Source organism: Candoia aspera, chromosome 1, assembly GCF_035149785.1.
Source record: "Candoia aspera isolate rCanAsp1 chromosome 1, rCanAsp1.hap2, whole genome shotgun sequence".
Taxonomy (NCBI): Eukaryota; Metazoa; Chordata; class Lepidosauria; order Squamata; family Boidae; genus Candoia; species Candoia aspera.
The window spans coordinates 213,063,370-213,077,468 of record NC_086153.1 but is presented as its reverse complement, the minus strand read 5'-3'; the positions used below and the strand labels follow the sequence as shown (position 1 = coordinate 213,077,468).

The window sequence follows — 14,099 nt, the reverse complement described above, 5'->3', positions numbered from 1 at the left end:
GTTTCACTTCCATCTTTGTAATTACCTTTTTCTCTCTCTTGTAATGGAACGTGGGAAAGACCTTGGGGGACAGGGTGAAGAAATGCTGCTTAGGGAATGGTCAGATAACAGACAGCATAGCCCACAGCCCAATAGTGGGTGGAGCAAGAGGCTCAGAAGGGACCCTCCCTAGTTTCTCGGGCTGTAAAGGAGATGGTGGGAAATTGTACTTTCAAACTTGCAAGGTTCTGTTAATGCAACTTTACAATAAAGTAGAATTAGCTTATCTGGTCATGTTTCCTGTCTGGTTTACCTAACAAGGCTGACATTATACACATTATAGAGTATGTTTCTCTTATCTTTATTGTTTGCATCGAATATTCTCATACATTTTTTTGTTTATTCACTAACTCTTTCACATCATTTCACCAACCATCCTTTTTCATATTTCCTATCAGCATAACTTCACACACTTCAGTGGTACTCTGTAGCATAATACTTTTCACTCTGTTCAAAGCAGTTTCCATAATCTCTTTTCATCCATTCACTTTCTATTCATTCTGTTGGGAGATTAATTATCTTCTAATTCTGTTTCATACAGAATTCCTATTTCTCTTTCTTGTCATTCTACTTTCACTCTCATTTCTTTTTCTTCCACGCTCATTTTTTCACCAAGACTGACTTCCGACACTAACAAGAAATAGTCTGCCACATTCAGAACCTCTCATTACCCTAGTACTCTTCATCAGTTCTCTCAATCTTTCATTGAAAACACTCAGATCCATCATACTTCAAGAGTTATATTTATTCCTTTGCACATGGGCATCCAAAGCTATGCTGCAAATAATGAAATGTGTGTGATGACATCACCATATACAAGCTGTCATTTTGATGTTATTGTGATTTGCTATGGATGCTGATATCTTTCAAAATTTTATTTATTTAATAAACTTGCCTGACATCTCAATTATAGAAGTAATTCTAGGCAGCTTATGTTTAATCTATGTATTTGAAACAGACCTTTTTCTAATCTGATATATCACTGTTCCCATTAATTCTTGGGTCTCCAAATGGCCAAATCCCCCTTTCTGCATTCTCTTCTTTGCATTCCAACCCATTCATCTCATCTAGCATAATCCCTTGGATGGTTTTCAGAGTGCTGCACAACTTCATCTCTGTTTCTTCTCATTTTCACAATTTCCTGGAACATAACATGCAACTGTCATAAATCTATGGATTCCTACTTTCATATGAATTCATAACAACAGATATTCTTACTTTTCTGAGCCAGTTTGGTGTAGCGGCTAAGGTGCTGGCCTAGAAACCAGGAGACTAGGAATTCTAGTCCTGCCCGAGGCATGAAAGCCAGCTGGGTGACTTTGGGCTAGCCCCTCTCTCTCAGCCCAACCCACCTCACAGGGTTGTTATTGTGAGGAAAACAGGAGTCAGGAGTATTAGGTATGTTCATCACCTTGAGAGAGACAAAGAGGTATAGCAGGATAAAAATATAATAATAACATATTTTAGCTTTCATAATTAATCTATGCCTCCACTTCCCTGAATGTACTAATTCTACCCCACAATATCAAACTACTTTTACTCATACCTATTACATCCTTCCCATTTCTCTTAGTTTCACAGATACACATCCTGTTCATTAATTCATGCCCATTACTATTTATTCTTCTTATATTCCAAGTCACATTCTTCCATAAGCCATGAATGTTACCAGATAAACCCACAGATTATTAAAGGCCATGCTTTCACAGAACACTGTTTTTTTTAAACTTTAGCCATACCAGAGCCATCTGCAGCATTATTTGCTAAAGGTAAGGACTGTACCAGCCACATCTGGCACATTTTGGTCAGGATGCCATAATACAACCAAAGCAGTTTTATCCCCAGCACACCCATGCTGTTTTATGCAAATTCTACTCTAAAGAGTACTTTGAAAGCCAACATGCTGTTGCCCACATCCCACCAGCTAGGAGGCACATGTACTATATTGACACACACTCAGCACTTTAATCATATATAATTAATCTACAGTTTCATTACAGATATTACCATGATTTATGCGTAAGCATACTTGCTGGAAGAAATAACCACCCCGTTCAAACATGGTATCATTAGCCATGTGTTTCCCCCACAAACTATCCTAAAAATGCTGAAACTGTTATTAAACAGTTGTTGTTCTTTCTTTCATTTATACAGTACTTCCTTAATATTAAATTTACAGTGGCTTCAAATCATGTAATGCATAAATATTCACATATATATTCAGCAATTGTACAAAGTTGCCTGTCAGGAAATTTTAAGCATGTAAGCTTAAAATGCAGTATCATGTAAAGTTACAGCTGCAGAGTCATGAATGTCTGTAAAGCCTGATCTTCACCCCACAATCACATAGCATGATTTGCTTAGCCTGGCTTAAATTCATAAAGCTAGGGAATGTAAGTTTGGTATAAGAGTAACTAACATATAGTTTTTAACTATTTCTGAAATATAACCCAGCTTTATATAAATGGGGGTACAGGGAGTGCTAGCCAATAACATGAAAAGGAAGGTAAAGGCAAATTAAAAAAGTCATGTATATGAGATGGGATGGGATGGGATGGGATGGGATGGGATGGGAGGGAGGGAGGGAGGAAAAGTTCCAGTGGGACAGTATTATCATTAACCCAAATACCCACACAAATTCTCCTCTTTCATACCCCATCCCTTCTAGTTCTGGTACAAATATCAGAAGTAACCAACAAGTAAAGAGAGTGTGAAAATAAAAAAAAATTAATATTTCTACTATCAGTTCTGAATGGGTCTCACTACATATTGCTTCCGGACAGCATTCAAGAAATCCTTCTGGGTCAGTAAGTCAGGTCAGTTTCAACACTCAAGCACAGAAGTAAATTACACTGAAAAGCTTCAGTTATCTAAACCAACAGAAGTATAGATAATGAAGAGCCAAATAAAGGTCTGCTGGAACCCTATCAAAGGCTTAGATAAGCCACCCAGATCACAACGAAGCAGCTTCTGGGATTCACCCTCTAGATTAAAAACTTGAATCATGAGACAATACACACACACACACACACACACACACACAAACGTGGAAAGCAGAAATACCCCAGCTCAGTCATCCTAAAATGATCATATTTTTCTGCCATCAATCAGAATTAAGCTGCTTATGGATGCATAACAATTCTGTATATGCAGTTGCCAGTAGCAACAGGCACACAATTGTACAGCTCCCCTTTCCAGCAGTAGCAGCAGCAGCAGCAAAAGGAAAGAGTTTCCAAACAGCAGGACAGGGACAGCAGAAAGAACAAGAACACGAGCGAGCGAAGGCAAGGGAACCGGCTCTGAGAGCAGCGGGAAGAGATGAAAACAGAAATAGAAGCTGAAGGGAAAGAAAGGCCCAACAATCGGAGCACTGATCCCATGACCACGCAGCAGCAGGAGTTGGATGAAAGGAAATCAAAGGGGAGAAGACGGGGGCCGGGGGGATGGGTTACAGAAACCGCAATGCCACGATACCAGCAGTGAGAAGTTCAAGCGACAACAGCCAGTATCTTAGACAAAACCAACCTGCCCACCCGTAACTCAACGAGGCCACCTCTTAATTCCCATTCCCCAAGTGCTCTAAACTAGCCATTACCACTCCCTCGGATTATGCTCGCCTTAATCAGCGCCAAGCAAGTCGTGCATATGGTGTTCAAAACTTAAGAGAGGGACGCCGCTGTATATCCCTGCCTGCGAGTTCAGAAATACGGGCCTGTACCGGTACGTTCCACCATGGCACGCATCTTACTCCTTAGACAAATACGAATCGCTCGCTGAATGAACGTGTCAAACAAACGAATTCCCGGGAATCATGAACATTCAAACCCAGAGCGATAGGTACGATGTGTCTCTCCACAGAACCGTGAAACCTCCATCGCCCCCCCCTTTTTTTTTTAAATAGATCCACTAAGAAAGCATCAACCTGCCAGTGGAACCGCGCTTAGTGTATACAGGACCAGCTTCGCAAGTGTATCAAGTTTGCACACAGGCTCGAGCCCACGCACGCTGATGGACGCACACCTTGGCCTCGTGCACTTGTCCGCGGCTTACGGACCGCCGGAATGTCCGCGCTCAAGCCGCGGCGATGTTCGCGAGCGGGCGGGCATGCCCGGGTCAGCCGCTTCTCCATCTTGCTTTCTATCACACAAGCACATCGACCCCAGACGCCCCCCCTCCAGCGCTCCTTTACCTTGCCTTAAACCAGGAGAGAAGGGGAGGAGACGCTGCGGCCGAGGGGGGGACACGCTAGAGGGCGGGGTCCACCCCAGAGCAGGAGGAGAAAACAGGCAGGCGAGCAGGTGAGGGGAGTAAACGGAGAGCTCAAGAGGGGCGGCCAGAGAGGGAGGGAGGGCCCGGCGGCATTGCTTTCTTACCTGGTCTGCGGAGTGGCATTTTGCAGGCGCCGGGCAGGGGCGGGGCCTTTATGATCCCAGGGGGCCCGCGGGAGCAGCCGAGGAGCCCGACGGCGGCATCAAAAGCAACCCCCGAGTTTCTAAACTTCGCATGGCCGCTGCGCGGCAGGGGGGTCTCCGAGCATTAGCGGGCGCTGCCGTGGCCCCCGTCCGGGACGCTGTTGCCGCCGCTGCTGCTTCTTCCGCTTTGTTATGCTGCCGCCGGGCTGTCTCTTGCTGGCGCTCCCTGTCGGGCTGCGGCAGGGCCGCCGCTCCGCATGTGCTCGGGGAGGGCCGACCAGGCGGCGGGCTGGGAAGGTGGCCTTTGCTGAGGGGAGGGGAGCTGAGGCGAGGCAACGCGGAGCAGCCACAGCTCCCCGAGGGGACGCCAGGTGACGGGCTCCCGCAGCAGCTCGGTGCCCCGCTATTCCGGGGTCGAGCTGGCCTTGCGGTTGGGGCCTGTTAATTCCCCCAGACCGGAGGACACTGCTTAGGATCGGAGTTGTCAAGTCCTGCCCATCTGCTGCAATCATAATCAGTCTCAACTGAATGGCTCTGACAAAGGTGTGCCTGCAAGCAGGGGCTAGGGAGGTCGTAGGGAGGAAGGGGGAGGCTATCTGAGGAAAACTGCTATTGTGTTTTGGAACTAGGGTGTCTAGGGAGGAAGAGTCAAGTAGGATCAGGAGAAACTAAGGATTCTCTGGTTCCCCCCTCCCCCACCCCCTAGCAGTCAAGTTAATCTTAACAGACAGAGCAAGAGCTTCCTCTGCCTCTAGACTTTGGCAAAACACCACTTTCTAATGACAAAATACAATTACAGTGTTCCTTTGCTCTGCAGAACCCAAGCTGGTATAATTATACCAAGCTTTTTCTCCCTCTCAGGAGCAAGTGGAAGTCCCAAAATGCATTGTTTTTGTTTGTTTTTTTAATCACATGGCATGGTAAATTAACACTATAAGAAGAGCAGCAAGTGTACAAAAGAAAGCTTTGGTTGCAAGTAGGAATAACTTTGAAGCCTAGAATTTCAAAATACTAAAAATGTTGAAGCCAACTGGCCTGACAGGAAAGACCTGAAACATGAGTCCATCTGTACTATATAAATAAGTTCCACAAAACATAACCTTTACTCCATATTTAGTGACCCTTTCTTTATCTAGACATTCCATTGGATTAAATTAAAGTTATGCTCAAATATGCATATACAGGTAATCTTCACTTACCAATGGTAATTGGGACCAGCAACTCCATCGCTAAGCAACGCAGTCATAAGGCATAATGTCACATGACTGTGCCGACTTACAACAGCAGTTCCAGCAGTCCCAGTTGCTGTCATTAGGTGAATCCCATACAGTCACAGCATCCCACAGTCACGTGATCACCATTTGCAACCCCCTGCTGGCTTCCCCATTGACTTTGCTTGTCAGAAGCCAGTAGTGAAAGTTGCAAATGGCGATTGCGTGACCGCAGGATGCTGCAAAGTTGTAATTGCAAGCCGGTGACCAAGCACCTGAATTGCGATCACATGACCGCAGGGACTCTGCAATGGCCGCAACAACAAGGACCAGTCATAAGTACCCCTCATTCAGCGCCATCATAACTTCAAACAGTCGCTGAATTAGTGGATGTTAAGTGAGAACTACTTGTAACTACAACATTCATGAGGATGGGGCTAAGTGGTATATACCACTAGATAGTTACTTTTATTGTGTTTTAGAATTGTTCATATTGTATCCCATTCAGTACAAAAATAATGGTTAGAACATAAGTATGTAGAACATAAGTATGTTCTTGTGTGAAGATTCCAAACCATAATTTGCTTAAATATTGTTTACTGAATAAACCAGTATTGGGTGGATCACACAAGACATACAACCACAGTCAAATCAAAATGGCTGGGTTCTCAGCACATGTTAAATCACAAACAAGCAAATTATATTATGGTTTAGCATGTGATGTGTACCCAGTCCATGTCTGTAGAATGGCTTATACCTGCAGAAAGTCAGGTATGAGGTTTATGCAGATATACACATACATGCAGGATTTGGCCCTGAGATGATTTTTTTTTTCTCTTGTTAAAGCATGGAGAAAAAGCCAGATGGATAGTCCACGTGCAAGTAAAGGAAAGAACTCTCACATACTGTATGTCAGATAATTCAAACATCATTTCCAGTTTATATTTCACACAAACTAGAAGGTGTCAGGTTCACAACAAATCTAGAGACACATGGGAAAAAAATACAGATTAAATAACAATATTAAAATGAAGGTATTTCAGGTTGATTCCTAAGATAAACATTGGTTTACGATGTGGTTAAGCTACCAGAGATGATTCCTTTGCATGGGAGCAAGGGCAAAGAGACAGTGATACAGAGGAAACTGCACACTGTAGATTATAAATGTAGCAACCCTTTTATAAATCTTGCCGCTCTGCTTTGTTATAAGAGTTGTCTTCTTAAATGGCAATCTAAGCCCAAAGCTAGCATGTTACAAGTCAGGTTCCTGCTTAGATCATTGGTCTAGCTTATTCACTGCTGTAACATTCTACATGAAATTAGAAGCCTATTCCTGAACTCTTAATAAGGCATCTTGACATCCAAGACTTCTGACCATTGTGATTTCCTTGGATTTCTGAGCCAGATAATTTGCTAAATAATTATAAAAATGTCTTAATTGAAATAATTGCTTAGAATCATAGCAATTTGAAAATATCTTCAAAGTCATCCGGTTCAAATTCTGACAATGGAGGAGACCGACAACTGCATCTTGGGTAGATGATTATCAGAGATCATCAGTCTTTAAAAAAATAACAACTTCTAACTAAAGAAATAGAATAACATAAATTACATTCTGAAAGTAAAAGAAGCACTGAGAGCATCTGGGTCTGATTTTGTTTCCAATTATATCACCAAGAAAGCAGCAGGACCTTAGAGCTTAAAGTGGTCCAAACTTAAAGTAAATTAATTTAGGCTTGATCCAAATCAGGAAAGAAAACGCAGGAATACAGTCAGAGGAAAGTGGAAAGAGCAATGCCTCTGGATGCACACGCACAAAATTCAGCCTGGAGAAAAATGGTTCTCTAATGGTATTGGGATGAGAAGCGTTCTTCTCCCTACATTTTTGCTCAACAATTAGTTATTGACATTTAGAACCATGAACAGTAATTGCATTCATATATTTAATTTCATGTTTTAAATACAAATAAGATTTAACACATGGATCATGTGGGTCTACAGTAAGTTATCCATCACATCCACACTGATAACTACTTCAAAAAACACTCTCGATGTGATAATACATAGGACAACACTCAATATAAAATTTACATTAAAAAAAAACATGTTGATAAGAGACCATATATCCCCACCAGTTAGAAGTATACATCTTCGTGGAGAAAAGTATGACATTAGCAATGGAAAAGGAATGGAAATTGAGGGAAATAATCCAGATCAGTTGACAGAAATATGGTTGCTAAATCATAAATAAGGAAGTAGAATCATCTAGGCTCCAGTTCAACCCATCACTTAAGCATGCAGTTAGATTTAAAGACATAAATAATCTCCCTCCCACCTCCCTCAAAGCATGTTTAGCATAAACACAATGGAGTTAGGCATGGGCATAAATGACCTGCTGGTTTATGACTACAACATACAGTTTCCTTGATCCTCAGTCCATCAGCACTAATGTTTGTAATTGAATGTGCAATACATTCAATCCGTGACAGAATAAGATATAATATTGCAATGAAGCCTTGCCATATTATCAATACCTCTATTTCAAAAGTGACCTTGTTAGTTTTAAACCTGTTAGCCCAATATTGATTTTCAGTACAACTATGGAAAAGCTGATATAGAACTCAGTTACTACAGCTTTCTTAAAGACAAAATGCAGTTTCACTCAGCAGGGACTTTATGAAAGATGTTGCCTAAGTGCCCTACCAAGTGCAACTGCTTTTGTTTGGTTGCTAAGATCTGTAAAGCCCAATTAACATCATTTTCACACAATTAAGGACAAAGCTGATATGAAGAAAAAATTATTGGCATATCCAATGTCCTTACTTACTTACAGCAGTGTGGGTAGGATCCAGCCACATGGAAACATCTCAGTGCTTCTCTGGTAACACAAGAATTGGTCCTTGAGTAGAATTGATTTCGTTCTTATCAATGAATTATCTTTTAATAAGGTAAATTTATAATATTTCACATGGTCTGCTTTTAAGTAAAGTCACCTTCAAGTCAAACAAACTTATATGTCCATGTAGCTTTCTTAGCAACAATATGTAAATGCTTTGTCGCTGTTTCTTCTAGAAGTTTTTTTACTTGATATAATTTATAGTCTCATTGCTATCAATTTTTATCACCCTAAGAATTCTACCTCTTTTTCTTAGATTCTACAGAGGTCACAAAATTTTGCCTATAAGGAGGAGAACCTTATTAAACTATAGGAAATCTTTACCAATAACTTCTACATTCCGGTAGGAACCCAACAATTAGCCTGGAAGCTATAGAAATTTCGGAAAGTTGCTAAGTGTAACGATTAAGATGATGGACTGGCACCGAGGAGATCCAGATACAATTCCACTTTCAGCCACAGAAATGCACTGGATGTCTTTGGGCCACTCATGTTCTCTGGGCCCAAACTACATCATAAGGTGCTGTTGTGGGGAAAAATTGGAAGAGGGGGCCATATGCATACTCCCTTGAGTTTCAGAATTAAAAGTGGGATATTAATCAAAGAAAGAAATGTGAATCTAATATATGAATGAAAGACCATAAGGAAGGGAAAATGAACGACCAGTCTTCTGATGCTAATCAATGTCTTATCTTTTAATAAGGTAATAAGGTAATAATTGCTTTTGCCAGCAATTAGTATTTTATAACTACTATTAATAATAATATTGCCAGATTCACATTCCCACAAAATAGTAATAACAACAACAACAACAACAATAAACCCATTCCTGGTAGAGCAAACCAAGCAGCGAGAGCAAGATAGCTCTCAATGTGACAGTACCTCAGTTTGAATCCCAGCAACGCTCCAGCCTGAGGCAATGCCTTGGGATAAAGCCTGTCCTCTTTGCCCAGGCTGCCATTTTGTTTCTGACAAGTGCTGGCTAAATGCATCAGGGCCGTATGTCTCAGTCATACCAGTGAATGACTTGACTTGTATATCGAATCTTTTAAATTAATTTCTAAGACATGTACAATATTCAACAACAATGCTGAAGCTTCTAGAGGCCATTTTTTTAAAAAAAAATGTTCTCTTAATTTTAAGAATAAATGATGTACTTTCTACCAACTGAACCAGTCTGTATGAAAGCCAAAACTCTGTGTAAATCTTCCTGTTCATCTCTGTGCATCCATTTGCATGAGTGAATTGTTGGTGTGTATATGGTTTTGTGATGAATGTGATGAATACTGCTTTATAAACCTGTAAACATCTCTACAAGACCCCATTTCAACAACATTTATATAGTTTTATGATATATGTGTATGAATTTATGCCTTGAGCAAGTCTGTTCAAATGCATTCCTGATTTCATTTACAAGATGCAAAAATGACAAATTATCTCCAAGAGCTACAACATAAACATTTATACCGCTGTAATATAAACAGCCAGTTCTAATTGCTGGAATGCAAAGCAAAAATAGTTTCAAGCACAGTACAACAGTATGAAACACACCTTTCATTTCTAGGACAACTGGGAAGAGGGAGATTCATAAGAAAAAATTCTAGGGAAGTTTCACTGCATCAGACTTGTATCTTTTATGTTCCTATGTGTTTGAAACTAGGTTTACACACAGATACCACTTTCTCCATGCTTAAGATTTGTCAGCCTATCACCAAAACTAGAAAGCACCCATTTTCAGAGATGCAGATTTCATCACCCATCTTGGTACATTTACTCAGGCTGCTTCCAAAAATCACCTTTATCAAGCATGCTATACTGTATCCACATCAACACCAATCACACCAAGTTCAAGCTAACCAATGCAATATACTTTTTGTTGCAGGACATGGCAATGAAATGGGAAGACAGCCTTTCCAATCATCATGAGGCTTCCACCCATGAGCAGCTCTATATCAGTACAACATTCCTATCCCCTGATCAGACTCCCCCGAGTGGGGGAGATGAGTGGTAATAAAAATATGACAAATAAATAAATAAACATCAACATCAACACTCTGGAACAAACTAAGGAACAGGAATTTTGCTTGCTTGAAGAATGGCACTGTTTCAGTATCATGCACTGCATATGCATAACAATTAACTGGACAGATTAGGGAGGAAGGGGAGTCCCAGTGAAAGAAGACATTCCATCAACTCATTGCTTCTCAGAGATTGTGTTCATACAACATACTTAACAAGTCAGTTGTAAACCTAGCAATTCCATTTGCACAACATGCTAAAATTGCTAGTTTCAAACTTGCCTAGGTGGTTTTTCTTCTTACTATTTTGATGTTGAGCTTCTGTGGGTCTTTTTTTGAAATGGGAGGGGGGGTTATGTGTTGTGTGAACTGGATAATTGAATTTTGTGCATATGCCGCAGAAACCATAAAATGAATTAATTCAGTAACCGGGTTAAGCATGGTATGGGAGCATAGTCAGAGAATTAATGTACCTGTTGAACAAGGAGCTAAACAGGTATGTAGCTCTTATCTTCATGGTTTCTTGAAGGGGTGCCTGGGCATCATAAAATGCTTTTCAGAGGTCACTCCAGAGATTATAAATCCACATAACATAGGACTGCTAGTCAAACAGTGATACCCAAAGATCTCTCCTCCTAAGGCATTTCTGATGTTGGCAAAGCTGGAATAAGAAAGATCCTTAACAAATGCACAGAGTGTCTGAGAAATAAATGAATGACTGAGCCCAGCTTATTAAGGATTTAATTTTGGCAAGAAGACATGAGTGTGCAAATACATGCCTGAGAATATGCAGTAATGGCAAAATTAACAGCATATATTCACAACAGAAGTCTAACCAAACTTAAGTATGAATGCTTCCATACATACTATATGTTACATAGTAACTATATGTTACATAGCATGTATACGTATATTCTATAAGTATCTAGAGTATGTTTTTTAAAGGGAAAAAGAACTGACCAAAGAATTGAAATCAGAGACACTCAAAATTTGAAATGCCTGCAAATACTGTGCATTATAGTATGACAAAGAGGGAGTTACAAAATACTATGTATAATGTTTTAGTTGTTTGTTTTTTTTCGTTTTTTCTCTTTTCTCTTTTTTTGTATTTTTAAACAACAAATAGTGGAGATTTTGGCATTTAGCCCAGAGATTTAAATACTTGTTACATTATTCAAATAATTTATGGTACTTAAATGTAATTTAGATATAGCTGTAAGTGGACAAAGTATTTTCAGTATATTGAAAAAGCAATGAAAATGCAACGCATAGTGCTATCCCTCCTTCTTCCCTCTCCTCCCTTCTTCCTTTTCTTTATCATTTCCACCAAGTGAGTGAGTGAATATGTATGTGTGAGTGAGAATGACTCAGCAACAAACACCTTACAATTCTTAAACTCAAAAGTTCACTTGACTTAGTACTGATCATCCTTGAATTCAGAGAGTACTGGCAAACCTTTGTACATTTATCTGTTTTGCATTAAATATTATAATTACATTGTTACAACTTCAAAGAAAAGTACAAGTGTGTAGTCACGTATCAGAGTCCCATAGGTGCTGATAATAGCAGCTTGCTGGCTCAGGGTCATTTCTGGCTGATTATAATGTGCCTTTTATTTTAAAAAAAATACTACTTTTGTGGTAAGAAAGTCCATATAACTATTTCCTCTTGGGGTTTCTAAGTCAAAGCTCATACCAAATATATCAGCATGAAATACTATAGCAGCATTACATTTGCTGTCCCCGTTCCAGATCCCTCTCCTGCTTCTGTTACTTCTGTTTCAAGACATTGCAGTCTTTTCCCGTGGGGAAAGTGCAGATGCAGATAGGCTCTTGGCAACAAACTCAAGAAGCAGATCTCTTTGCTGGCAATCATGTGCCTTTTCAGTGAGCAGTATGTACCTGATGATCAACAGAATTAGACCTACAGCATTTTAAAACATTTAGAAGGCAGGAAACCACTTAATGATGGCTTCATAAATCTTGACCAAAGTGCTCAGAAATCAGAAAGAGCAAGCATGCATAATAAAGGATATGTTTCCCCGGTTTTGTCTGAGAAAGAACAGTTGTTGAAGGTTGACTTTAGCTTCATGAGAGAGAGGATAGTCAGTATAATTGCAAATGACTGTGTTTCCATCAGCAAAATAAAATCCACTCTTCTGCTCCCAACTCCTGCCCATCTTCTTGCTATCTAGAAAGAAGTCAAGCACCATTCTCAGAACTATTTTTGATTTTAAAAATGTTCAGTGATACGGATTTGGGGAAACAATATGTGCTGTTGCACCTCAAAGCCACTCAATAGCTCCATTTATAATATATCTGGATCAACAGATTTTAAAAACAAGAAGTTTGATGCATATTCTTTTAATAACTTTCAAGAAACTCTGTAATAATATCTTCAACAGCATAACAAAACTGATCTATAAAAAGAAAGGAATGTTTTTTTTTCTATTTTCAGGAGTGGGTGTTTTATAATTTTGAAAGTATTTGATCCTTTTCTTTATAAACTTGTTAAAGAGTTTATCTTTAGAGCTTCACAGAGTCATTGTATTGCATTAAAGCATTCAATATATTTGCATTTTTGTTCGCTTTCTTGATCTTAGTAATGACATTTAGTAATGAATCCCTACACTAGATTAAAATGCTGGATGTTCGTATTTCCTTTCTTTCAAATAGTATTTTCACACATGCAGTGATACAGTTGTATATAACTGCTCTGCTCACTGCCCTTCATCTGAACCATGGATTATAGTTCAAGAGTACCAGACAATAACCATCTGCCTTACACAGATGGGATCAAGTAAATCAAAGGCAGACTTTTTCTAATCCTTAATAACTTTTCAAGTTGAGCGCATCTGAATATAAAGAGTTCATTTCTCAGAATGAAAGCAATAAAAATGAAGGAGGTTCCCCAAAATCACATATTCAATGTTTAATAAGCAAATACTGTATAGAACAAATACATTCTGGCCTGTTTATATATTTTAGCTTAAACAAATACCTGTATGTCTAGGAAATTATCTGTCCTCTTCCCTGCTGGAGTTTGTGCCTACCAACTTAGCAGGGGACTGTTGCAATCATTATTCCATAAAAGAAACGAATGCATTTTGCTCGAGGCCTATAACTTTAAAAAAAATTACAAGAAATGAATCAATTTCAAGTTTGCTTTGTTCAAAAAGTAATCCTGTTCAAAAAGTACTCTAATTCTGGTGAAAAGTGTAAATTAGAGGAGTTAATGTTTATAATAGATTCTGCTCCCACCACAGTGATTTTCTTTAAAATCCTCTGATAAACTGTTATTGAAAATGGAAGGTACATTTGTTATAATCTGATAACATACTGAATAAATTTATAACACAATTTCTTCAGTGGACATCAACAGTTGCCTTGAAAAGATCTAGGGAAACAGTACTAACAGGAAAAACACTGGAGTCAAATATATATACTAAAGTCAGTGATAACTTCTACTGTAAGTTCATGGCTACTTTCCCCTCACAGCACAATAATAAAATCAGGTCTGATGG

General features: G+C 39.5%; 1 protein-coding gene across 2 annotated transcripts in view; it reads right to left on the bottom strand.

Moving 5' to 3' along the window:
- NCKAP5 (NCK associated protein 5) overlaps positions 1-14,099 on the bottom strand; it is a 612,885-nt gene that overhangs the window by 426,988 nt on the left and 171,798 nt on the right. The window contains exon 1 of one of the 2 annotated variants that reach the window (XM_063288716.1): positions 4,413-4,650. The exons of the other annotated variant lie outside the window; for it this stretch is intronic. The gene's annotated coding sequence lies outside the window, so the exon portion shown is untranslated. Of the gene's footprint in view, positions 1-4,412; positions 4,651-14,099 lie in introns of those variants that run through there. 2 annotated transcript variants of the gene reach the window in all.